Genomic DNA, 25,169 nt, shown 5'->3' with positions numbered 1-25,169 from the left:
TATTTAATTCTGGGAACTGTCGTTTTGTGAGACATTGAGCCTTCTCTGGTGCCACAACAAACTACGTTTCCCAAGGTTCCCTAGCACTGAGCCAGGGCTATTAAAGTGGTCTCAGACCGGATTATTTCTGCAGTGTGTTTTGGATCTTACTCTCAGGCAAGGACATTGTAGGGTCTTTTTGCATGCTGACTCCCAAGCCATGCCCCCTTGCCATGGTTTCCTTTGGAGTAAAGGGGAGTGTTAGCTACTTGACTTGCTGCTGGCAATACCTTCTTAGCAGCTCAGCCACTGGCCAGACAAGAGAAGCCAGTGTGAAGGACCCCCTCCTCTCCCTCCTTTGCCCCTCTTTGCCAGGGCTTTTCAGACAGACAGAGACAGTCACAAAAGCCAAGGGGGAGCCGGAAAGACTGGTGCGGGTCTGGGAAACTCAGGATCAGGGCTCCATAGGAAGGGGAGGTCTAGTAAAGGGAAAGGAAATGGTCAGCTCAGGAGGCTTGATTGCCCAGAGGTTGCGTTTAAAGCGACTCACTCCTGCAATCTCCCTTAAACACATTGAGGTTGCATCCACACTGGAGAAATAATCCCGGTTTGGCACCGCTTTAACTCTTTGTCTGGCTCTAAAGCTATGGAATTCTGGGAGTTGGAGTATGTTGTGGGGCCCACAACAAACTCCAACTCCCAGAATTCCATAGCCTTCAGTCAGACAAAGAGTTAAAGCGGTGCCAAACCGGGTTATTTCTCCAGTGTGGATGCAGCCAAAGTTTTTAGGATCTCCAGGTTTTCTCAGAGGCCTTTCGGCCAGCAAAGGCGACGGCAACTCGGTCTCCCCTCCAAATCCTGACCAGGGCCGACTCTGCTTAGCAGCCAAGAGCAGACTGCTCCGGTGCCACAATAAACTACAACTCCCAGGATTCCATTGTTGCGTTGAGCCAAGTAGGGTCAAGGTGGATTACTGCTGCAGCCTGCATCTGACCAAAGGTGACAAAGGGATGCATCCTGACTGGAGCAACAATCCGGTTTGACCCCGCTTTAACTGCTCAGGGCTCCATGGCATGCGGTCTCAAAGTGTTTCTCCACGTGTTTTGCTAGTCAAGACTCCCCAGAAGTAGGTTCAGAGCCACTCTGCATAGACCCCTTTGCATAGAGACTAGCAGGGCTACTTCTCTGATCCCCCCCCCCACTAAGGCTGGCCTTTGGGAGCATCCAAGGTAATGCTTGGCCAACCTCTCCAATAAAGGACTAAACCACTCAAGGAAAAAAAAAAGGGGGGGGGGAGAAAAGCAGTGGGAATGACTCGAAAGTCACGTTGGTTTCCAGTCTCCATTCATAAAGAGAGAGATTGTTGGGGGGGGGGGGGGGAGAGGTAATAATCCATCGCCTCTTCGTGGTGTAAAACTGCAACAGCGTCGCCCACTTTGGAGGGGGAAAAGTGGAATCAGAGCCAGGCAGGCTCTAGAGAGGCTTATCTGGAATGACTCTCTGCCTGTGTACACAAAATGTGTGTGAAAAGCAGAACCAGCCAGCCTGGAGGTTTATCTGTCATGACTCTGTGTGTGTGTGCAAAATGTGTACAAAAAGAGCCACCAGATCTGTGTGTGTGTGTGTGTGCGCGTGCAAAATGTGTACAAAAAGCAGAGCCAGCCAACCTGGGAGTTTATCTACAATGGGGGGGTGGGGGGGTTGTGTGTGCAAAACTGTGTACTAATAAAACACCCAGCCAGCTTGGAGGTGTATCTAAAGTGACTGTGTGTGTGTGTGTGTGTGTGTACACAAAAGGTATACCAAAAGCAGAGTCAGCCAGTCTGAAGGTTTATCTATAATGAGGTGTGTGTGTGTGTGTGTGTGCATACAAAATGTGTACCAAAAGCAGAGCCAGTCAGCTTGTAGGTTTATCTATAACGACTCTGTGTGTGTGTGTGTGTGTGTGTACAAAATGTGTGCAAAAGGTAGAGCCAGCCAGCCTGGGAATTTATCTATAATGTGAGGAGGGGGTTGTGTGTGGAAAATTGTGTACTCATAAAAGACTCAGCCAGCTTTGAGGTTTATCTATGACTCTGTGTGTGTGTGTGTGTACACAAAAGGTGTACCAAAAGCAGAGCCAGTTGGGAGCTTTCTCTCTCCCAACAGTGGGGAGTGGGGTGCCCTTGTGTGTACAAATTGTGTTGGGCTCTTCCTTCTTTCCTCCCTCCTCCCTGGCTACTACTATTTGTAGTAACCCCCCTGCTTCTCCAGACAAGGAAGGTCTTCCCTTTAATGCAAGGGGGAAGTGTGTGTCTGTGTGAGAGAGAAGGAAAGGCCATCCTTTGCCTTGTTGAAGCTGGCTCTTCCTAGGAAGAAATTGTTAACTTTCAGGAGGAAAAAAGAGTGGAGAAAGGGAATGAGAAAGAGGCTGAGGAGAGAGAGAGAGAGAGAGAGAGAGAGAGAGGCAGCTCCCTTTCCTCCAGATAGGAATCTGGGACAGATTTTGCCAACAGCCAGAAGAGCTGGGCCCTTTGGTAATAAAATAGCCAATGTAATTTGACACTTCAACTTGCTCTGCTCTCCCTCTCCCTCCTTCTCTCTTTCTCTGCGAGTTGATTCACTTATTCTTCCACTAACACTGAGCTCCTTTTCACTGTCTGCGAGAAAGAAGAGGGCTGGCTTTTTTTATTTTCCTCCCCCTTTCCTTCCCCCTTCTTCCTCTTCTTCTTCCTCTTCCTCCTAAAAGGCGAGATTTCCTTTCCCCCTTTTTTCCCTAGACACACACAAAACCCAAAACTCTTTATTACCATCATCATTATTTTTCCTGAACCCAAAAGCCACCTGAACCAAGAGCTGCTGCGAGAAGGGACTATTTGTATTGGGGTTTTTTTTTCCCTTGGGGGAAAGGGGGGCAGTGCTTTAGGAATTGCTTGCCCCCCCCTCTCTGTCTCTCTTCATCACAACAGCCACACAAACACACAACCTGGGTCGGTAAGTTGTTGCTCTCAGTTGTGGGTTTGCATCTGTGTGTGTAGTAGGGCTTGCTCCTGCTCAGCCAGGGCTACAGAAACAATGGGAAGGAAAGCCAAGGCGAGGAGGAGAAACATTGTATCCATATACTATCCATATATAGTATCGATCTATGTATCTAAATGCCACTGTATCTCTGCTGTGTGTGTGTGTGTGTTGTGTTGTGTCTGGGAGTAGAGGGAAACCTGTGTGCGTGGGTGGCTGGGTTTTTTTGTGTGGGAAAAGAAATGCAAGGGAAACAGCCCAAAGACTTCTTAAAGGGGCAACCCCCCGTGTGGGTTGTGGGTTGTGGGTTGTGTTGTTGTTGTTTTGTGTGTGAAGTGAAACAGGGAGCTGCTAAGGAAAAGCGGAAAGCGCGGGAGGAAAGGAAAGGAGGCGGAGGATTTAATTGAACCCCTTTTTGCCTTTGGTTATTATTATTATTATTATTATTATTACTACTATTACGATTTGTGTGCTTTTCCTCCTCACTGCGAAGCCAGGATAAATATAATAATAATAATATGAACTCTCGCTATATATATCTATCTCTATCTCTATCTATCTATCTATCTATCTATCTATCTATCTATAAATTTGAGATTGAATATATATATGAATATATATGTATATATATGTATATATATATATATAGAGAGAGAGAGAGAGAGGGAGGGAGAGTTCATATTATTATCATTATTATTATGTTCAACCTCAAATTGATATATATATATATATATATATAGAGAGAGAGAGAGAGAGAGAGATCATATTATTATTATTAGTAGTAGTAGTATATTCAACCTCAAATTTATATATATATATATATATATAGAGAGAGAGAGAGTGTTCATATTATTATTATTATTAGTAGTAGTAGTAGTATATTCAACCTCAAATTTATATATATATATATAGAGAGAGAGAGAGAGAGTGTGTGTTCATATTATTATTATTATTATTAGTATATTCAACCTCAAATTTATATATATATATATATATATATATATGTATGTAGAAAGAGAGAGAGAGAGAGTTCATATTATTATTATTAGTAGTAGTAGTATATTCAACCTCAAATTGATATATATATATATATATATATATAGAGAGAGAGAGAGAGAGAGAGAGAGAGAGGGTGGGGGTGGGGGGGAGAATTCATTATATTATATTATATTATATTATATTATATTATATTATATTAAAAGGTAAGCTAGAAGTGAGTCTGGGGAGGCAGAGAAAGGAGAATTAATTATTATTATTATTATTATTACTATTATTAATGTATTTTAAAAGAGCAGCTGGAAGGGAGTCTCTGTTTGGAGGAGGCAGAGAAAAGGGAAACCTCCACATTTTCCCTCCTCCTTCGTCCCAAAGGGGTGCTTTTTTCAAGGATGATTATTTTAGGGTCTGTAGTCTTTCCAATAGTCCTCTTGCCTGAAGTTTGGAAGAGCCCAAGCGAGGTTGAGAGGGAGGCACATGCTCGCCTTCCTTGTTGTTGTTGTTGTTGTGTTGTTATTGTTGTTATTATTATTATTATTAGGCTTCAGCACAGGTTCCCTCGTGCCACAAAAAAACAAAAGAGGGCTTGGCCATAATAAATCCCTGGTTAGGTTTATTATCATTATCATCATTATTATTAATCATCATTATTATTATTAGTTTGGTGTGCATTTTGTTCTTTCTCTCTTCTTTCCTCCTCTTCCCTGGGGTTGACTTTTGAGCACTGGATCCTCCGAGGAAGAGGGAGAAGGGTTCCTTGTAAAAGCTTCTGGAGGAGGAGGAGAAGGACCCCACAACAAACTCCAACTCCCAGAATTCCATAGCAGCCTTGAGCCAGACAAAGAGTTAAAGCGCTGCCAAACCGGGTTATGTCTCCAGTGTGGATCCAGCCTATATAGTGTTGGGGGGGGGGGAGAGAAAAGAGATGGAAAAGGAGGGAATCAGAGGAAAAGGGGGGAAGGAAAAAAAGAAAAGAAAAGAGGCTTGAGCTTGTTTTTCCAAGCCTTGGGAGGAAATTCCTTGTGTCTGGAGCCTGGAAGCCAGTTGGGACGACTTGGGGGCCTCTCTTTCTCTTTCTTTTTGTGGAGCAGGAGGAGAAAAAGAAGGAGGTTTCTTTTCCCCCTTTCTTTTTTCTCCTCCTTTACATCTGTCTCCAGGAAGCCAGGAGGAGAAGGAGGGGGAAAGAGTGGGGCGATGGGGGGCCAAAGAGCCTGCTTTCTTGCTATTGTGAAGCAGGGGGAAGGGAGAGGCCAGCTTAGCCTGGCTGCCTGCAATAAAAAAGAAAGAAACCCATATATATATATATATATATATATTATGTCACACACTTGTCACATTTGTCACACACACACATATACATATATAAATTTACAAAGCCCAAATGATAGTTAAAAGGCACTTGGGGCAATGTAAACATTATTGTTTTTGAGCCACCTGAGTTTTTAGCCTTTGCTTTCTTGTCTTTGAGGGGCAGAAATAACAATAAATCTAATAGTTTGACTTCTAGGAGAGAAGGGGAATGAAGAGGAGAAGTTCCTTCCTTCTTTCTTTCTTTCTTTCTGCAAACTTTGGGGTCCCCCCTTCTCCCTCTTTTTCTGTGATGGTGGTGCGCACACGTGGGGAGGCTTTTAAAAGTATTTTGTTGCTAACTTCCCCCCCCCCCCTCATGCCTTTTGGAGGGGCGAAGAGGGAGTGCCTTGTTGCCTCCACGCCTCCTTGGAAGTATTTGGTGGTTAAATAATTGGAAAAGGATGAAGAAGATGGGCCAAGAGCCCCCCAATGGCTCCTGGAGGTTGTGTGGCTGGGAAGGGATTAAGGGGGGGTTGGGAAGGGATTCATTTTGAATGTGATTGTATTTTTCATGCACTCTTACCGTTGCAACCCGCCCGGATTCCTCGTGATTGGTCAGGCTATCAATAAATTATTTATTATTATTTATTATCATGCAAGGAGGCTGAGACAGGAGCCAGTAAAGTCTCAACCCTCCTTCGCCCCCACTGTCTGCTTCCGAACATTGTATATATATATTTAGGGGCTTTGGTTACTGGTCTGCAAAAGGGCTTCAGGATCCTCTAGGGCCAAAGGTACAGGGTTGTCTGTCTGCAAGGGAGGGAGTTCAGCAGGCCTAAGTGGTGCTGTGACTGATCTCTTTGCTTCTCCCACACACACACACACACACACACACTACACACACACACACACAATGCATTGACATGAGAGTGGAGGATTTAACTTGGCAGCTTGAACAAATGCCCTCTCAAAGGTTTCCAAGAGACAGTCAAGAGAACAGGAACAGGAGTGTGGGAGAGAGGGAGGGAAGCCATGAATGCCTGGGTTTAGTCTTAGGGTGCTACCTAGCTAGGCTTTCTTTAAAAAAGAAATGAAATGGCTATTGAGAAGCTGGGACTTCCACTGTGTGTGCTACACAGCCAGGCGGTGGGGGTTTATGAAATCTGAAAAGCCTGTTCAAAGCCCTGGCTCTGTGTTGCCATGCGAAGGGGGCTCTCTGATGCCTTGATGTGCCAGAGTGGATTTTGGGGGAGCAGTAAACGGTTCTAAGCAACTCCAAGAGTTCGTCTTCATGCTGCAATGTGGCCCTTGGCCTTAGAAGCTGGAAAGGTTAATGATGGCATTGCCTCCCGCAAGATCGAATGGTTACCTTTTTGGGCTGCTAGAGGGATGGGGTGAGGGAGTTCGCGAGAGAGGATTTGTAAAGGATAATACTGGCCCAGCTTGGTCCTAGCCCACAAAAAGGGTCAGAGTCGGACCAAGGTTCAAGTGGAAGCTCAGCTGTGGGTTTGCTGGATTACTGGCTCTCTGTGTTCTGTCTGTCCATTTGAAAAACGCTGTTTCTTCTCAGTGGGACAAAGGGAATGGTGTGCTCTGCTTTGGGAACACAGCTATAAATATAACAAAAACGTGGATCATTGGCGCTTGGCTTATGAAATGTTTAGGTTTGTCGTAGTATTTTTATACCTCAGTCCGCTATCGCACAGGCTTGTAAACACATCCCTCTTTGGCCCAGCCAAGAAGTAACTTCTAGGCAACTTGATGGGGATGTTTGATGAAAGTTGGTTCCCTTTCTTTATGGGCTGCAGATGATAAACACAGGAACAGGGATCCCTGGCAGCTTAACAAGTGTAAACGTTTGCGAGAGAAAAGTTTCTTCTTCCTTGTTTGAAATGCAGTTGTGACATGGCAGGGAAGCTTTTAGGGTTTATTGTCCCTCTCCGGTGCTAAAAGTGATTCAGCCAAGTATATGTGACACGTGGTGGTTTTGTGTGTTTGTCTGTTTAAAAAACATGGTTTAGTAAATATTGTGGACTTATTTGAAAGACTGGTATGGTTGGCCTTTTAAACTCCAAATCTGTATGGCATCACTGAGAAAATGCTTTGGAAAGGGAAGGGAGCGCTCCATAAATTGCATGCTTCTAAGAGAAGTTGTCTTCTCTTCAGGAAAGAACCCAGTTTCATCTTGCAGAGTTGGTTCTGCCACCAGTTTCTGTCTCTCTCCTTCTCTCCCCGCTTTCGATGAAGGGAAATTTACTGCAACATCAGTCTTCCTTTGGCAGAGCCCGATTCAGGTTTATGAATGCCAGAAGACTGGAGCTGACCTTTTTCTGTTCAAGTCGAGGATGTTGAAACACCAGGCATCAGACAAAAGACACATTGAAAGCAAGAACTTGCAACGGAGCACGTGTGACTTTCAAACTGGTTGCAAGCATTTCATTGATACTGCCTTGTCCTGAGACTTGGAAGAGTAGAGGCTATTTAAAAAACAACAACCCAGGCCTCTGAAGTCTCCATCTATTAAACAGTAAACAAAACAAAACAAAAAAGCCCTAACACAAATCAAGCCTTTATTGCTTACCACAACAAGAACAGATACTCTTACACATGAGTGACATCACAACAACGTTTCATATTTAAGTGGGTTGCACTTCATAAAATCTCATGCTACAACAGTGACTTTCTTACTCTTTAAGGTGCCAAGTTTTGAAAGGTTTTCTTTGTTTCGGTTTTTAAAAAGAAAATTTGGCACAAACTATCAGGGCACCGTTATTCCTTAATTTAGTAGTGAAGTGGACAATCTTTAAACTTCAAACTGACTTGGATTGTGTGATTTGGGGGCACTTACACACACACACACACACCTTTCTTCTTTCTCAGCTGCTACTCCTCTTACAGTTCTAGAAAGTATAGATTGAGTATCCCTTAGCTGGAATCCCAAAATGCTAAATAATCCAAAATTGCCCACATGGGTGGATGAGAGAGTGACATCTTTGCTTTCTGATGGTTCAGTGTAAACAAATTTGGTTTCATGCACAAAATTATTTAAAATATTATGTATAAAATTACCATCAGGTTATACTAAGGTGTAAACAAAACATGGATGAATTTCACATTTAGACTTGTGCTCCATCTCCAATGTGTATCTCATTGTATGTATGTATGTAAGTACTATGATTCCAAAATCTGGGGGGGCGGGAGACCCCAAAATCCAAAATATTTATATTCTCAAGCATTTTGGATAAGGGAGATTCAACTTGTAATTCTAAATCACAATACAACCTGAGGTTTAGTGTCCAAAGTTGGATTTAAACTAAGGCAGTTTTCAAAGGGATGTTTTTTGTTGTTGTTTTTATTTTTATTGTAAAACAGTTATTGAGTTCAGTATCATGCTTGAGGAAGACTAGGAGACTATTTCATGGTTTTACAACATTTATGCTCCCTAAGACTTTACTTTAAAAAGGAAAATAAGAAATAACATTATTTAGCTGTGTTGGCAGCGAAGATCTGTGGGGGGAAAAATCTTTGTGCCACAAAGTGCTTAAGAGTTTCAAACACTGCATTGAGGTTGCTGCTGGGTAGAATTACACCTGCGTACACTTACCTGGGAGTAAGTGCTGAATAAAATAAATAAAATAATGTTGTGGAGGCAAACAGCAGTAAGATTATATCTTGATAAAAGGAAGCTAAAGGGTTTCTGTGCATCCTGCTTCCAGGGGAGGTTGTAAAGGAATTCTAATTTGCAATTCTTTTGCATATATTTCCACTCAGAATTTTTTTTCCAGTTGATTATTTGCTCTTGATTTACCTCTTCCACTTCTATAGGCTTTAAAAGATGTTAGTGTCCCTGCCTGTATCCCACCCCCTCTAAAAGTAAGCAGCAGAGAGAAATTGCACTGCTGGGATGACTATTGCCAAGTGCATAAGAATGCAAGCAGTTTGGATATGTGGTCCAAATTATAGTACAGGAGTGTGTGAAGTCTTGTCCTCCAGATGTTGCTGGACCATACTCTCCTCAGCCATAGTCAGCATAGCTAGACATGAAAAATTCTGGGAGTTGCAGTCCAAGAACATCTGGAGTGTCATACTTTGCCCAGTTCATGTGGTGTAACTGTATTTCTTTTATTCAAACATTTGAGGAAAACATACACTTTTCATTTTTTGACTCTTCCATTCATTGTGTTGGCAATAAGATGAATTGCACCTTATTTGTTTCACTTGAACTAGACTGGTATTGCACTATAATGCAATAAAGCATTAATGTATTATGTTATTAACCGTGTGGGACTACATGTGCAAATATAAATAGATTAGTGAAAAGACTAAGGTACCTGGACTAATAAGATTATCTCTACTTTCAGCATAGGTTGAAAATTTAGGAATGTACAGGCCTGAGGACAAAAGAAAGTGTCTTCTTGATATGATTGTTCAGGCCAAGTGAAGGTGCCTGTATATTGTGCAGTCCAAATATCCTCTGTGAATATCACCCACTGATAATTAATTCTGTGGAAAATTGGTTGCAGTGGGACTGTCAGGTTAATTTCATCAGGGAAAATCTGTATAGGTGAATTTTGCTTCAGATTTTTTTTTAAAAGAGTTTTTGTTTCAACTCTGGCTATGAATTTAAAAAAAGACCCATTGAAGTGGCCAGATGTAAAGGAGGGGTGCAAGCCATTCATTCCATTAAACATTTGTATGTTATACCAGGGAGGCCTGGGTACCTTCTTCAGTCACAAAGGTTCGTCTTGGGTCTGTCACTATTACATGGCCTGTCTTGCATAGCTGTTGCATGGATTCCATGAGGACATGATATATTGTGTCATGAGCATGACAGAGGAATACTGTGAATGAAAAATGAGCAGGAATGGCAGGATTTTATTGTATACATCAGTTAGCAGAACAGATCTGGTGAAATTCTCTTCTATTCATTTGTTAAAGGTACAACAACCCTTCTCTTCTATTTTACCTAGGCCTGTTACAGACTGCCAAAATAAAGCTGCTTGGGGTCTCTTTGGAGGTATGCTATTTAAATGATGCATGGGTCCTAAGAGTCCGGAGGTCGCGCCAAAGCCACACTCCATTCCTAAGCACTGGAGTGCAGCTTTGGTGCAGCTTCCGGATTCTTAGGATGCATGCATCATTTAAACAGCATACCTCCAAAGAGACCCAAAGCAGCTTTATTTTGGCAGTCTGTAACAGGCCCTAGTCACCTTTGTTGTATAGTTAAGAGACAACCAGCACTCATTATCAGAAGCTTGTTAAGTTTTAGGGCCTCTGTATTGGAGCATCTGTTTCATGTTCACATAACTGGCCCAATGAGTAGTAACCACTATTTTCAGTCACTCCACACTAACTGGTGATGCCACCAGCTGTTTGTGTACCTAAATGTTTTAAAGGTACCTGATCCCATTTTATCTTGAAAGCTAAGCAGTATCAGCCCTGGTTAGTACTTGGATGAGTGACCACCGCTAGATAGCACAGGAAAGAATTGGCAAAGCCACCTCTGAGTATGCCTTGCTTAAGAAAACCCTATGAAATTCATGGGGTTGGCATGACAGTCGACTTGCAGAAACACAGACACACCTACACCTATTAGCTCTGAATTAATCCTACCTTCCCATTTTGGCATGACCCGGATTCACCTCTCCTGGTAGAATCAAACCATGGTAACAGTTCACATGGCGTGATCTCTATAGCAATGGCCAGGTGTGACTAGAACCTATGCTATTGTTAAATAGTATGTTCATATGATGGGATCCTTTGCTGAGTAACTGGGAATGGAAAAACTCTAGGGTTAGTGTTGTTTTGCCTTGGTCCTCTGCTCCTTTTAAAAATAGTTGATTCTGTAAGGGCTTGAGGAAGCTCACCAGGCCTCTGAAGTCTGCAGTTTAGTTTACTATAGTTACCAAGGGAAGAAGACGGAAACAACAACATCAACAGTGGCTTGAAATGGTAGCAGACCTAAATAATATGTTCAGTAATGCTTCGCAATTGTAAATAGAGCTTTAAGCACATCTTTCCTCAAAGAAAAGTAGGTGTGTGTGTGTGCTTTGTGTGTGTGGTGGTGATGGTTCTGAAATGTAGTCTTGTAACACCTCCCCCAGCACTTTTTTGCACAGAAGTTTCATAGCAGTATTTTTCAGAATAATCCCAAGGTGGAACATTAAATGCTATTTACTTTTGATTTTTTAAATAAAGCTTTTTAAAGGGTGCCTTCACATCAGAATATCCCGACCAAGTCCGGTTACAATTACAAAATAAAAAAACAAAGCAAAACAAACCAAAATACAAAATCAGCATTTGTCTAAATAGCAAAAGGGGAACACCACAGCTAAAGACTAGAGTGAACAAAAATGTTTTAATAAATCATCTAAGATTACATGTTAGTTTTTACTAAAGCTGTGTTGCTACTGCTAAAATGGCTGTGCTCCAAAAAGTGGAACAAGTTAAGGAACAAGAGAAATCCAGTAGATCTTCTTGTTTAGTAATCTTAAATCCCTAGAATAAATGTGTAGGCATGGTTATAGAGTTGTTTGAAAATTTCTTAAAGTTGATCTTCATGTAGACCATTATTCATGCATTTGCTTCATATCACATAACATTATCGTATTTGCTCACAGATTTCCTAGTTTAGGGTGGAAGTGAAAATCACATATATAGTAAAGGCGTGACATGTCAGCTACTTCCTTTCCATACAGAATATCCTGCATGCAGTGTGTTTTGTTTTTGTTCCTGTTAGTTTGAACATGGATGAACCTGCATTCTGAATAATTATGCTGTTGGATTTGTTTACATATGTAGTGAAGAGTTGAGAGTCTATGAGGGGATGGAAGATTGGGGAGATAAATATTTTGTGGTTCCGTCTTCTTTCCTGCTTTCCTTACTTAGTTCCCAAATAAGCATGGATTGTTTGGAAAGATTGTATGGATGTAGAACAGGAAGTGATTAGGGAAGCCATTCTCTTGTTTATTATTAATGCAACTGTGAATATCCAGGTCTGCTACTCAGTACATAGAAAAATGATGTATCAGAGTCCAAAAGATCATGAGTAAGTGCATGAGGAAGGATGTTTTATTTCATTTTTATGCATACAGGAGAGTTTGAGATGTTATGATGTTCTGAAGCCACCTTACATTGGCCCGTCTCACTCACAATATTCCAATTGTTTCTGGCAATCCTATTGCTGAAGCCAGTTGTGTCACCTATGATCATTGCAAAAGAAAATACTAGAATTTGAAGATAGGAAAGTCTCTGCATGCTGCAGTATTGAACTTATACCTTATCAACAAAATTCTGTGGCTAGGGAAGCTGGACTGAAATCATGTATTGATGTCCTGATTTTCAAGGAATTGACTGCATTCAGATCTAATGATAAACCACAATTTGCCATTATGAACACAAGCTGCCTTGATCCTCCCCCATACAAGTCCAATTTTGTGGTTGTAACAACAAACCATGGCTTGTCGTTATGTCTCAATGACCCAACATCCTCCATTTGTAAAATTGCTATGTCTGTCAAGTTTTCAGTTTGTAAAGGTAGAACAACAAACTAAATTGTAGGTTGATTGGCAAGTCATACAAAATAAATGTACAGTTGGCCCTCTGTTTTCATGGGTGATCTGTTTCAGAACCAACCCCTGGCAAAAACAGAGGCTCACGCATATTCAAGCTCCATAGGCTTGAATGTGGTGCATGAAAAAGGCACGTGCCCCATTGAAAATAGTCGATGTTGCCCCTCCATGCTTATTCAAGGGTGCAGATCTGAGATCCGAGAGTTAAGAGGGGTGACTATATCACTTCTGCACAACTAGTGCCCCACTAAACTGCATTTCACCTAGCACCACTTTGATCTGCCCTCTGTTCTTGCTGCTTATATGGAACTGCAAAAACCATAGAGGTTGTAAAGCACCTGGTGGGCCACAAGTCAATCTGCGGACTCATCAACCAGATGAGTCATCACAAATTGGATTAACAACGGCCATTTCCAGGGAAAGTAGACTTTAGATAATGGAATCTACTTGAGTCACAGAGTTGGAAGAGACCACAAGGGTCATCCAGTCCAACCCAATGTTTACTAGTATCCAGAGAGCCATCAGTTGGATCCTTGTGCAAAAGACATACACATAGAACTAAAGAAATCTGACCTCCAGAGATCTTTTTTGTGTCCATTCAATATTAAAGAGAGCTTTTTGAGGCCAGATTTTTAAAGTCTTTCTATAGAAACTACCTAGTTACTTCTGGTAGTATAATTCAGAATGGAAGAAGTGTTATTTTTGTCACTGCTGTTGCTAGACTATTGGGAGTTGGAAGTTCTGATTCATCTACTGTAAGTTATCTAGAGATGTGCCAATAGATTCACATTTATTTTTCTACCAACATCTGGCCCGATCGCTCAGTTGGGCAAAATGAATATGAAGTATGTACAGTATCACCAGAGTGGAAGTGTTTCTTGCTATTCATGCTATTAAATATGTCCTCTTTCATGGAAAGATAGCATGGCACAAAATCATCAGTGCTATAGCACTTCTTCCTGCTACATTAGGGTTTGGGGTTTAGATTGTATTTTAGATGGACAGTATATTTTTTTAAAAAAGAAACTGTTACACCACACACCAAAAAATCCTGGAATGAAGTGCTATTGGACACTCTGCTATATCAGGTGTGCACTCCCGCACTTGTGCAGTATGCATAGGCTGAGCCAAAACTACGCTTAGGAAGAAGAAGTGTGTATTTGGAAAGAGCAGGTCCTGGGCCCTGTGGGAAGAGGTGGAATAAAGCTATGTGGGCTCAAGCAGCTCTGAGGCTTTCCTTAAACATGCAGTGTTTCTCTGTGAAGCAGGCCTGTGGTTCATGTCTGCTTCTGGCTACCATGGCACAAGAGATGTAGTTTTCTCCTTGCTAAACATTCATCAGCTGGTGAAAAGCTGATTTATAAAACAGATGGTTTACTAGAACATCTTGCTACAGTCCTTTATAGCCTGGCCAGGCTTGCTGAAACCTCACACCACCCATTCTGTGATTTGCTCTCTTCTTGGCATTGGTATTTTATCTCCCCTTCAGAGGCAGCACCCTGTTCCTCCTGGTCTGGTATCTGTTACAAGGTCAGAGACATTTACTGTTTGCTCCCAAGCTTGCTTTGCTGAAGCAGAAAAGCATTCAGGTAGTGTGCTCACTTCAGCCACCCTAGGTGTCTTGTGGGAATTACAGCCAATCTGTGAGGCAATTTGAACTGGGAGCAGTAGTTCTTGTCTTTCTGTGTACTGACTGAATCTTGAAAGCCATATCTAAAATTGGCACTGAAAACACAGCACAGCTAGCAGTCCTCAAGCGGATTGCTTTTTAATAATATCTGTAATGATTTGGTTTACTTATCTTTTGGTACAGTTACCTATTGGACTAACTTCTACAATTCATCAGCTAACAGGACCATTGGCCATGTTGGCTAGGTGGTTCTGGGAGTTTTCCAAGCTGTGATTTGGAAACAAGACAATTGAGAGCAGCATTACATAACTGTACACATAAACTTTAGTTTCAGATAGCAGAAATACAGATTAAAGTACAAACAGAAACAGACATAGGGCATCATGGGCTCCTGCTGTTTCTAAACTCAGAGAAACCTCTGCATGTCCATCATGTTTGAATCTGGGGAAAATTCTAGTTTCTCTAAGCAGTGGTTAGTGAGAACAAGCCAGGATTTGAAGCCAAAAGGTTCCTTAAATTCAGGTGGTGGAGAGAACTGTGGTTAATTGAAAATTGAAAACATATGCTTCTTATCTGGGGGTGTTGGAGCACACATCACAAAGCCGGACACTGCTCACTGAAAGAAGGAAATCATGGTTTCCTGTTGTGTCTGATCCAGGCTATAATCTGTAGTCAGTTCCTTATGCGCTGGTCTGATACTATTGGTTATTATTTTAGTAGCATTGTATATAGGTGGAGGAAAGTATATCTGTGGTGGGTTCAATGGAAGTTGCCTGGTGAATTTTAGCAATTGCTTGCATTGATTCTTTTCTGTGTACATTAGCATGAAAGCACAGAAAGAGTTCCCAGCCAAAGTCTAGTTGCAGAATGTATATAAAGCAAATAATGCATATATATGCTAGAACATTAAATTTCTGTATGTGTAGATTATTTCAGAATATGTAATTATTTTAGAAAATTAAAAAAAATCCATTTTGTGTTAAATTAGATACTGATAATCCATCCTAACCCACTTCAGAGGTAAATTAGTGGCAGAAGTGTGTGAAGAGAAATTTGTACCTGCTTTAACTTTCTTCCTCAACCCATCTTCTGCATGGGGAAAATAATATGATTTCAGTTTGGTGTTACAATAATGTGAAATATGAATAAATTGTGGTTGCAGTATTTATTTTTAAATCTGGAGCGTGGTTAGCAGACACTTTTATCTTGTGATTGTTTTAGAAAATGTTTACCATGTATATATAGAGAGAATAAATGCATTCAAATTAAAATAACTTGTCTTACTTGAAGATGCACTATAACTTATGTATGACAAAGGTAATGTTACGGCACCATTAATAATGAATGTAAGAAGAGTAATGGTTGCCTTTGGTCAGAAACTGGTGCTTGATTTCAGTAATGCTTAAAGATAACTAGCTGTTTGTGAAGGTTTGGATGACTTTCCACTGATAAACATGAGTCATATCTGTATGCTTTGAATGTTGGCAAGAGTATTTTGGTGTTAAGTCACTTGTAGAAGTTTTGTTACATAAGCATTTTCAATATATGTGTTTGACATAGTAGAGCTAGACATAGCAGAGTTACATCTTTTCCCCCAGTTTTTCCAAAGGGAAAGTGCTGCCCACTCTGTTTTTTCAAACTCCAAAGATAAGTAGCATCTTAAAGGAATGTCTTTCCCCTTCCCATCAGTTGAGGTGAAATGGTCCACAGTGCATTTGCACTGGACATAAGGATGGTGGTTCTCCTATCCTGTCCTGTCATCCTAGCATGAGATGAGGAGAGCTCATGGGGAGATTTAATGACCAAGTTGGTGAAGAGGGGGGGAGAGATATCAGAGATACACTGGACTATTCTGCTTCTGACATTCATGTTGGCCCAATATTGCAGTCCACAGGGTACTGCAGGAGGATGGAAGAAACTGAGCATAAAAATTCACAACACTTGACAGAGGAACACATTATTGATGGGATGTTGAGTGGGGAGAGACCAAGATACAAAAGGTCCATTCTAGGACTCCTGAGAAGTCTAGGGAAAATAAGGGTAAACTTTAAAATAATGGCAAAAGAAATGTTTTTACAGAATAATTGTTAGGCTAGGGTGAGAGGTAGCTTGCTGTGGGTGTTGTTACTGTGTCCAACTTAATGTGAAATGTGGATATTTATCCCCACGTGTTATCAAAAATGGCTGTTCTTTAAAACATAGAACATTTTGTATTGAGCTTGATCTATTGTACAGTCCTATGTGTTGCCGCTTATGCTAGTCTGATAATAGTTTCTGCAACTATTTCAGAATTCGCATGTGTATTTTGCTATCTTTACTGAATCACAACCAAATGCTTTCTGGAAGCTCATAAATAGGACATAAAAGCAATGGTTTTCTCTTGGTATTAAGTCCTTCAGATGCCATACAGATGTATATGGGCTCTGAATATGCATTTAATTCTCATAGCCCGTAGCAACTGACAAAGCTTTTTACCATGAATTTGTCTAATCCTGTCTGAAAAGCCATTGGAGTAGTGTCCATTGTGCATCCTGTGGTAAGAAACTCCATAAGTTAATTATATGTATTGGGCACAGAAGTGCTTTCCTCTGTCTTTTCTGAACCCTGTGCTGCCAATCATTTTTATTGGATGATTCTGAGTTCTAATACGAGAGTGAAAAGTTTATAGAGCTTATGTGGAAAATAGTATAGCAGAGTTGGGGAGTTGGCATCACACTTCTGCATTGGATTTACTTTTATTTAGTTATTTAGTTATTTTTATCTCACCTTTCTCCCAAGTTGGGACCCAAGGATGTAACCTACAGGGGCTTGATGGCTGGATATAAGGTGATACTTTAAAGACTGTCATACAAACAACAGGCAGGAAAACCATTGCATGGAACCCTACAGGCAGGGAAGCTGTTGCTTCGCAATTTACTTTTACATAGATTGGATGGAGAATCCAGACAGAGAAGAATTAAATGGCTCCCTGACCATTCTGTTCTTGTCTGTTCCTATATCCCTTACTTCCATCCACCACTAGAATCCGCCCCAGGACCTTTTTGGAGTAGAATATGGTCCTGGACTGAATGGTTTCCTCATTCCAGTGTATAGAATTGCATTGTGAAAGTGATTTTCTATATTCAGAAAATCAATATACAGAATTGTGTTGTGAGAGTGATTTTCGGTATCCACACAGGAAGTTTCATAATAGTTCAGAGTTTTATACTTTGATTGCAGAACAGTCAGTTGGGACCACATCAGTGACTGATGTTTGGACCAGAACAAAACTTTGGTTCATATCACTTAATAAGTTGAGAGTTTTTTCTTGGCTCTCCTTTGTCCCTCCAAGTACTGATAACAAAATTGGCATTATTTTGCCTCTTTTCTGAGAGCTTGGTTTTAGAGATGAGTTATCCTTTTTTAGTTACAAGATCAGCAGTTTCACATTTAACTTCCTTAAGAATTGGGTGAATGCCATCTGGTCCTAGTGATTGGCTGGTTTTGGTGTGTGTGTGTGTTTTCAGTTAATGTTAAAATGATAGCATTTGTCAGTCTCTGTTACAGTGTTCTTTAGATGCAGATACTTAGATAAATGCTGTGAACATGTAGATTGCAATGTGAATGCATTCTCCCCAAATTTTGGTGGAGATAGTTTTCTTCTAACATGAATTGCTCTTATACCTGAGAATGTGGACAACTGTATGGGTTGCATGTCCTCATTGCCTGATTTTTCTAGATTTTCTGTACCAGATGTGCTGCCTGCTTGGAAGGGGAAGATGTCTGGGAATGACTGCAAGTGGTCTTGTAATGTGCCATTCTTAGTGACTGACTGATCTGAGGCAGGTGTATGACAACAACTCCTTGCTCTCAGCAATTCTGAGGGGAGAGGAACTCGGGCAAATGGCAGACAGGGTGGGTTTCATCCATCTCCCAGCACAGCCCCTAGTCTCCAGGACTTCTGCAAGTCGTGCTATAAGCAAAGGGTGGTTTAACTTCTCCTATCTAAACAAAATTTATTATTTGTCTTATTCTTACTATGGGCCTCTGCATCTAAGACACAAATCACAGGCTGGAAGTGTTTCTAGGAAAAGGTACTGCCAGTGTTTCCCCTTTAACATACCTTATCTGCTCTTTCTCTCTCTCTTTTTCTCTCTCTGTATATATACACACACACATGACTTGGGCAACATTGGAGAAAAAGTGGGAGAATTTCCTCACAGTTCCCACTGGCAAGGAAGCATAGATGTTGGAAGTACTGTATTACTCAGAGAAAGTTACATGCTATTTGATATGTGTTAATGTCTTTGAAAGAGGATTTTACTTGCTACTCATGTATGGTAAAAATACCCATAGGAGTGAAGACAAACCACACCGAAAGGTAAGGTATTTTTACCATACATCAAAGGAGTCACAAAAAGAATAGGGAAACTGGTGGGGAAACACAACCTCCAAATGATCTACAGACCAACCAAGACAATCCAGCAAATGCTGTGCTCAGTAAAGGACAGGAGAGACTCTCTCATGGCTGCAGGGGTCTACCGTATACCGTGAAGCTGTAGACAAATCTACATAGGGACCACCAAACACAGTGTTCAAACATGAATCAAGGAACCATAAGACATTGCAGACTGGGTCAGCCAGAAAAATCAGCAGTAGCAGAACACATGATAAATCATCCTGGGCATAAAATGCTATTTGAAAACACTGAAATTCTAGACCATGCCAACAACTATCAGGTCAGAATGAATAGGGAAGCCATTGAAATCCATAAATACCTAGACAACTTCAACTGGAAAGAAGAAACTCTTAAAGGAAACCAAGGCCTGTTACAGACTGCCAAAATAAAGCTGCTTTGGGTCTCTTTGGAGGTATGCTATTTAAATGATGCATGCATCCTAAGAATCCGGAAGCTGCACCAAAGCTGCACTCCAGTGCTTAGGAATGGAGTGTGGCTTTGGTGCGACCTCCGGACTCTTAGGACCCATGCATCATTTAAATAGCATACCAATAAAGAGACCCGAAGCAGCTTTATTTTGGCAGTCTGTAACAGGCCCAAGTTTGGCTTCCAGTCCTAAAAAACACCAAAATCAAGACCCAGCAAATATAGATGAAAACCACCCAGGGTGAGGGGGTTTTCCCAGCAGACAATGGATCACTAATCAAATAGACACCCTGAGAGCTTGCCAACACAAAGATTAACATGTTATATCACTTCCTCTCAGCCAAAGGTCACAAAATATATATACCTCACTCTCTTCCATGCCAGCATTCTCTGAAAATGCCAGCCATAGATGCTGGAGAAATGTCAGGAAGAAACTCTTCCAGAACATGGGCACATAGCCTGAAAAACCCACAAAAAACTATAAAATTGTATTCTCATTATTAGTGTTGTAAGTGTGGATTAGTCTGTTTCAAAACTGAACAGAATATTTAAGTTAGGAATCTTTCTTCCAACATCTTCCTTTCCTCTTCCTCATCTAAGAATGCTCATCCCCTCCTCACTGATGTCATTCATGTTGGCTTACAAGTCAATTATGACATACCTATGCTGTGTACATAGAACAGATGCCATCATAATACCAGGAGGTAAAATTCCTTTGGTTCAAACTTGCATCTGTAGCTTGGTGTGAAAATAAGTTGGGCAGCGTAACTCTGACCCTGAACAGACATGTAGTATTGTGCTGTGCCTCATGATTAACCAACTTGAAAAGTGAGTGTTATCAGTTTAGAATTTAGTCTTGTGACTATAGATTAGCTTTTAAAAAGTATTGCTGTTGGGGCCAGGTGACAGAAATTTAGGACTTTAAAGCGAGGAGTAAAATTTGGGTTTTTTGTGGGAAGTACAGTTCCTCTGAAAAAGATAAGCTTGTCTCCTGACCATGTGGGTTTTCCAGGCTGATGGTAGTAGACCACATTGAACCACTGAGTTAGATCTCTCCTTCCTATCCCCAAAACATATATTAATGTGTCCTTAAATATTTATTTCTTCCTTAAGGCCTTTAATATTCTCATTTAAGTTATATGTGTAGGGATGTCTCAGATCTTGTATTGGTGTGCTTTTTATTTTCTCTTTAAATTACATTTCCAACCTAGGCAGGGGGGAGCTAGTGTTAAGTAATGGCCAGAAGAACGAATATGAGAGAGCAACACTTCTTGTTGATCTTTTTTTTTTTTTAATAAAAGAGCTTTTTCTTCCTGCTGCTGTATCGATTTTTATGGTTGATTCTAGATCTTTATGTTTGATCTCACTGTATACATAATTGTTATATTGGTTCTTATTGATGGTTATCTTAGGTTGTAATAAGGTTGCAAACTTTAATCACGTTGACGTGGATTTGCTAAAACTGTAGTTGATTGTAGTCAGTGGGGACTAATTTAAATCACTAAGAGTATCTTTTAGTAGGTGGTGCTTTTCATGAAGCGTGTACTTGAAGGCTGTTATTTTTTCTCCTGGATATGTTATTATGATACTAGGAGAAAAGAGATAAAGAAGAGGAACTTTTAACAGTGAGTGTTCCTATCTTACTGAATGATCTCCAAGGTATACTGAGGACTTTAGGAAATGTAGATGTCAGTTAAAAGACTGATTAATTGAACTGCAGATAATAAACTAAAATTGTTTAATTTACAGCCCCAGTATCTATGTCCAACTCCATGTCTGAAGGAGCCCTGAGACAAGTGCTTTCTGGCAGGCTCCCTTTCTTGTTTGGTGCACTCACTTATAATGTTGACAGAGTTGTTGGTTGCTTCTATCCTTCAGCCTCTAATATTTTTAGTTACTTGGAATTCGCTCTCTTGTGAGAGTCAGTTGGCCTCCCTTTTGGCCATGCTGCCCTTTGATGGTTAATTGACCACTTCAGAAGGCCTTTCAACTGGGGCATATTGTATTCTTATTATTATTATGATGTTGTAACTGCTTTATAAATTGTTGTACATTAATGTCTTTAATATAATTGTTTGTTTAAGCCTTTTAACTTTCTATTATGTCTTGTTTTAATTGTATTCTGTTTTAAATTATACTGTAAGCTTCCTGAAATCCCTTATTGGGAGAAGGGAGGGATATACGCTAACCAACCAAGTAAACTTATTTCTTCTCTTTATTGGAGTGTCCTAGTGTGTGTATATATATGCCTTCAAGTCACCTGTTGACTTATGGTGACCCCATGAATTTCATAGGATTTTTTAAGGCATGGAATACTCAGAAGTGTTTTTCCCCAGTTCCTTCCTCTGAAATACAGCCTACAGGATCTGATATTTGTTGGCAATCTCCCATCCAAGTACTAATACCAAGGTTGACCCTGCTTAGTTTCCAAGATCAGATATGATTTGGTGCTTTCAGAGTACAGTTGGCTATCTGTATCCACAGATTTTTTGTTCATGGATTCAATCATCCATGACTTAAAAAAACAAAACAAGCAAAAAAAAATCAAACCTTGATTTTGCCCTTTTACATTAGGAACACCAGTTTACTATGCCATTGTATTTAATGGGAGTTGAGCATCCACAGAGTTTGGCTTATGGGGTATTCTAGCACCAAACCCCAACAGATACCAAGAGCCCGCTATATGTAAGCAGGGGTGGACCTCTTAGAAATTTTCACTGATTTGTTGCCCCTGATACTTGCTTTGAACAGCCTCTCTTCAGGATCTAAAACTTGTCCAGAAAATGGTTTCCTTTCCCCCTCACTATTCTGGCTGAATGGAGTTTTGAAATTCAAGTCACTAGATAGTAAAGCTCTTTCACTTTTAGCTTTAAAAACTGGGCAAGTTTGGCTTAACTCAAGATGAGAAGCTCATAAAAGTTCAGGTCAGGATGCTCTTAAAGCTCTACTTTTGCACTGAAGCTGTCTCTTAATCATTGAATGTGAACAGTGTAAATAAAAGATGCTCGATTTGTGTCCCTGGTGCTTGGTCTTTATTCCTGAAACCTCAGTGGTTAGCGTGAGTCAACCTCCTCCTTGAGGTCTTGCTTGCTGCACCCAAATGATGTGCATGTGGGTTGCCAGAATGGGTCATTAGATAAGGAGCGTTTGAGGCCTCAGATTTAAGGAGTCTGAGCCTGGTGATGCCTCTGTCAAATCCCCCTTGCCCCCAAAATAACATTGCTACTAATAGTCACCCAAAATTTTGAAGAGAAATAATGTTGATTATCCAAAACAGCATTTGTTATCTAAGCATTCAGTAGCAAACTCTCTTAAGTTCTAAGTCCCATTAAACTAAAGTGAGTTTAATTCTATGCTGGAAAGCTAATATATCATAGTCAATGTTTTAAGATTTTCTTTGGAGAGAAGAGGATAGTGGGGAAAAGCTGGAAAACTGGAGTGGGTTGAGGAAGATGAATGTACCTCGGGGAGAATGAGAGAGTGAGAAAGGAAGGCATGGGGAAGAAAGAAAGAAAAATGGAGGAGGAGGGAAAGGAAACAGAACAAGGGAGAAGGAGAAGGATTAGAAGAGAAGAGAAAGTATGGGTGTAGCTGGGAGATGTGGAGAGGAGGAAATAGAGGGGAAAGGCAGATGGAAAGAGCAGTCATGCTCTGGACTGAGGCTTCAGTGACATTTCTGAGCTGAGGGCTGGAGTGGTTCAGGACAGCTCAGGCAAAAAACATCTTGTCTAGAGGTGGTGGCGTTGTGGTGTTTCCCTAGCTATAGTGCTGGCTTTTGTCTTTGACCGGGAATGTTCTCAGTCACATTTGCTTTCACAGAGTGAGTGAGAGCCTTTTCCCAGATTTCCACTAACTTGATTAGTCTCAAAATGCTCCATGGCTATAGGCGTAAGCCCTCCCAGCAGTTTACTTCAGTCTTATTGACATTACTTTTCCTGGTAGTATTGTTTTCTCATTTGTGACTCCCCCACTCTCATTTTAAAATACCGAATTTTCACTCCAAAAGTTGTACACCATGCTGTGAATGAGGGTTGTAGCCACAGTGGGGTGAGGGGGAAATGTGGGCATTGGCCTAATAAGAATTCTGCCTCCATTAGATTCTCCTTCAGTCCCCACATTTCCAGCATTACAAATAATAAGCACTGAAAATTGGTCCCACCTAGAACTCTTTGGTTTGCTGTGTTAACATTCATTTGGTAACTTTGTGTTCCTCTTTTCTTAGAACGCCCAAACTGGTTTTCTAAATGTTCAATTGAAGTTTTAAGTGACAGCAATGCTAGAAATTTGAGGGCTGATTAAAAAATTCATTGGGAGGGGGATTCTTATTTGGGGGTTATACTCCTGAGATCAATGATTGCCCCCAATAAAAAGGTTTTACTATTCCTGCAGACTCACTTTGTTTCAGTGAAGCCATCAGTCCCCTTGTTGTCTGATAAAAGTTCAGGGGTGTTACCCACAGAGAGCAGGACCAAACCTAGCGAAGACTCATGGCTCCTTCCCAGATTTGTCACAGTTCATTAGAAGCCAAAAGATCATCAAGATCTTTTATCTTGGGGTAAGTTACAGAAGTTTAGATTACACCCAGTTGTTCAGCGAGAATAGGTTTGCTCACAGTTGAATTGCTTTGTGCGTGAGTATGTATATGCACAAACAAATTCAGAAAATGTTGAAACATTTTCTCTTCTATATTTGCTGCATGCCTTCTGGTTATAATGTCACTCTCTGAGTGACTCTTAAGGGAAAAGTGAGCCTATTCTGCTCCTTGTACTCAGGCTTCTTTTTAAATTACTTATCGGTTCAAAGCATGGTGGTGGCTGTCTCATTGCACGAAAGGGAAACCAGAGGCTGCATTCCCTGCTGTGATGAGAGATAATGTGCATAAAAAAATCCCAACTGGAATCAAAATATTTTTAGAATGCTTTCACTAAAAACCTGGCTGCCAGTATTTTTAGCTGTGAGGACTCTTTGCCATTCTATGTGTCCCCCCTTCCCCAGTTGTTATGTATTTGTATTTCCTCTCCTTTGAAGACATGGCATAAAATGTGCTGGTGATGTCAGCTAAACTCCTGTTGTAGGAAGCAGAGATGGTTGAAGTCAAACAGTGCTCGCTGTGTTAGCCTTATGCACATGATTCATTGCACATATAGGACAGAACAGGATTGTGATAGGTAGTCCTGCCATAGGTGCCTTTGTTTCATCATTGGCATCAGCACCCTTATGGCTAGTATGTCTTTTCCCCATGTTTCCACTAACTTGATGGAGTCCTGGTGGTGTAGTGGTTAAATGCTGTACTACAGCCACAAAGTTGTGGCTTCAATCCCAGGCAGAGCTCCAAGGTTAACTCAGCCTTTCATCCTTTCATAGGTTGGTAAAATGAATATCCAGCTTGTTGGGAGCAATACGTTTACACACTATAAATGCTTAGAGAGTGCTGAGTTCACTAATAAGTGGTACTGTATATAAATGTAAATGCTATTGCTACTTTTTCAAATTGTGCTCAAAGCCTACAACAAAAGTAAGCAGCTCATCAATATATTCAGGCAACAAATATGTAGAGTCATGAACATACCAAACCCAATTCACATTTTATAGTCAGGTATGCAGGCTAATAGAGATGACATTGAAGCCTATGAATTTTTAAAAAAACAATTTGGTTATGGGAAGCATATTCACATTTAGCTAGCAAGAGCTTACATGACTATTCCAAATCACTGAAATATCAGTAGCAAAATTATATCAAGATCAAAATGCTACAGTTTGAAACCAGTTCAGTTCACTGTCTATCACAGAAGCAGTAAATCAAAGGTGACTGGATCTCAGTCATAATATAAGAGCAATGGAA

The 25,169-nt window shown here is 40.8% G+C and overlaps 1 protein-coding gene across 5 annotated transcripts in view; it reads left to right on the top strand.

Annotated features, from left to right (window-relative positions):
* Positions 1-2,562: 2,562 nt before the first annotated feature.
* Positions 2,563-25,169, top strand: part of ZMIZ1 (zinc finger MIZ-type containing 1) — a 455,177-nt gene continuing 432,570 nt past the window's right edge. For all 5 annotated transcript variants that reach the window (XM_089510695.1, XM_089510694.1, XM_089510693.1 and 2 more), the window contains exon 1: positions 2,563-2,952. The gene's annotated coding sequence lies outside the window, so the exon portion shown is untranslated. The remainder of the gene's footprint in view (positions 2,953-25,169) is intronic.

Source organism: Sceloporus occidentalis, unplaced genomic scaffold, assembly GCF_023333645.1.
Source record: "Sceloporus occidentalis isolate IW3139 unplaced genomic scaffold, rSceOcc1.0.p SCAF_2, whole genome shotgun sequence".
NCBI classification, from domain to species: domain Eukaryota; kingdom Metazoa; phylum Chordata; class Lepidosauria; order Squamata; family Phrynosomatidae; genus Sceloporus; species Sceloporus occidentalis.
This window is presented reverse-complemented; position numbering and strand designations above follow the sequence as displayed.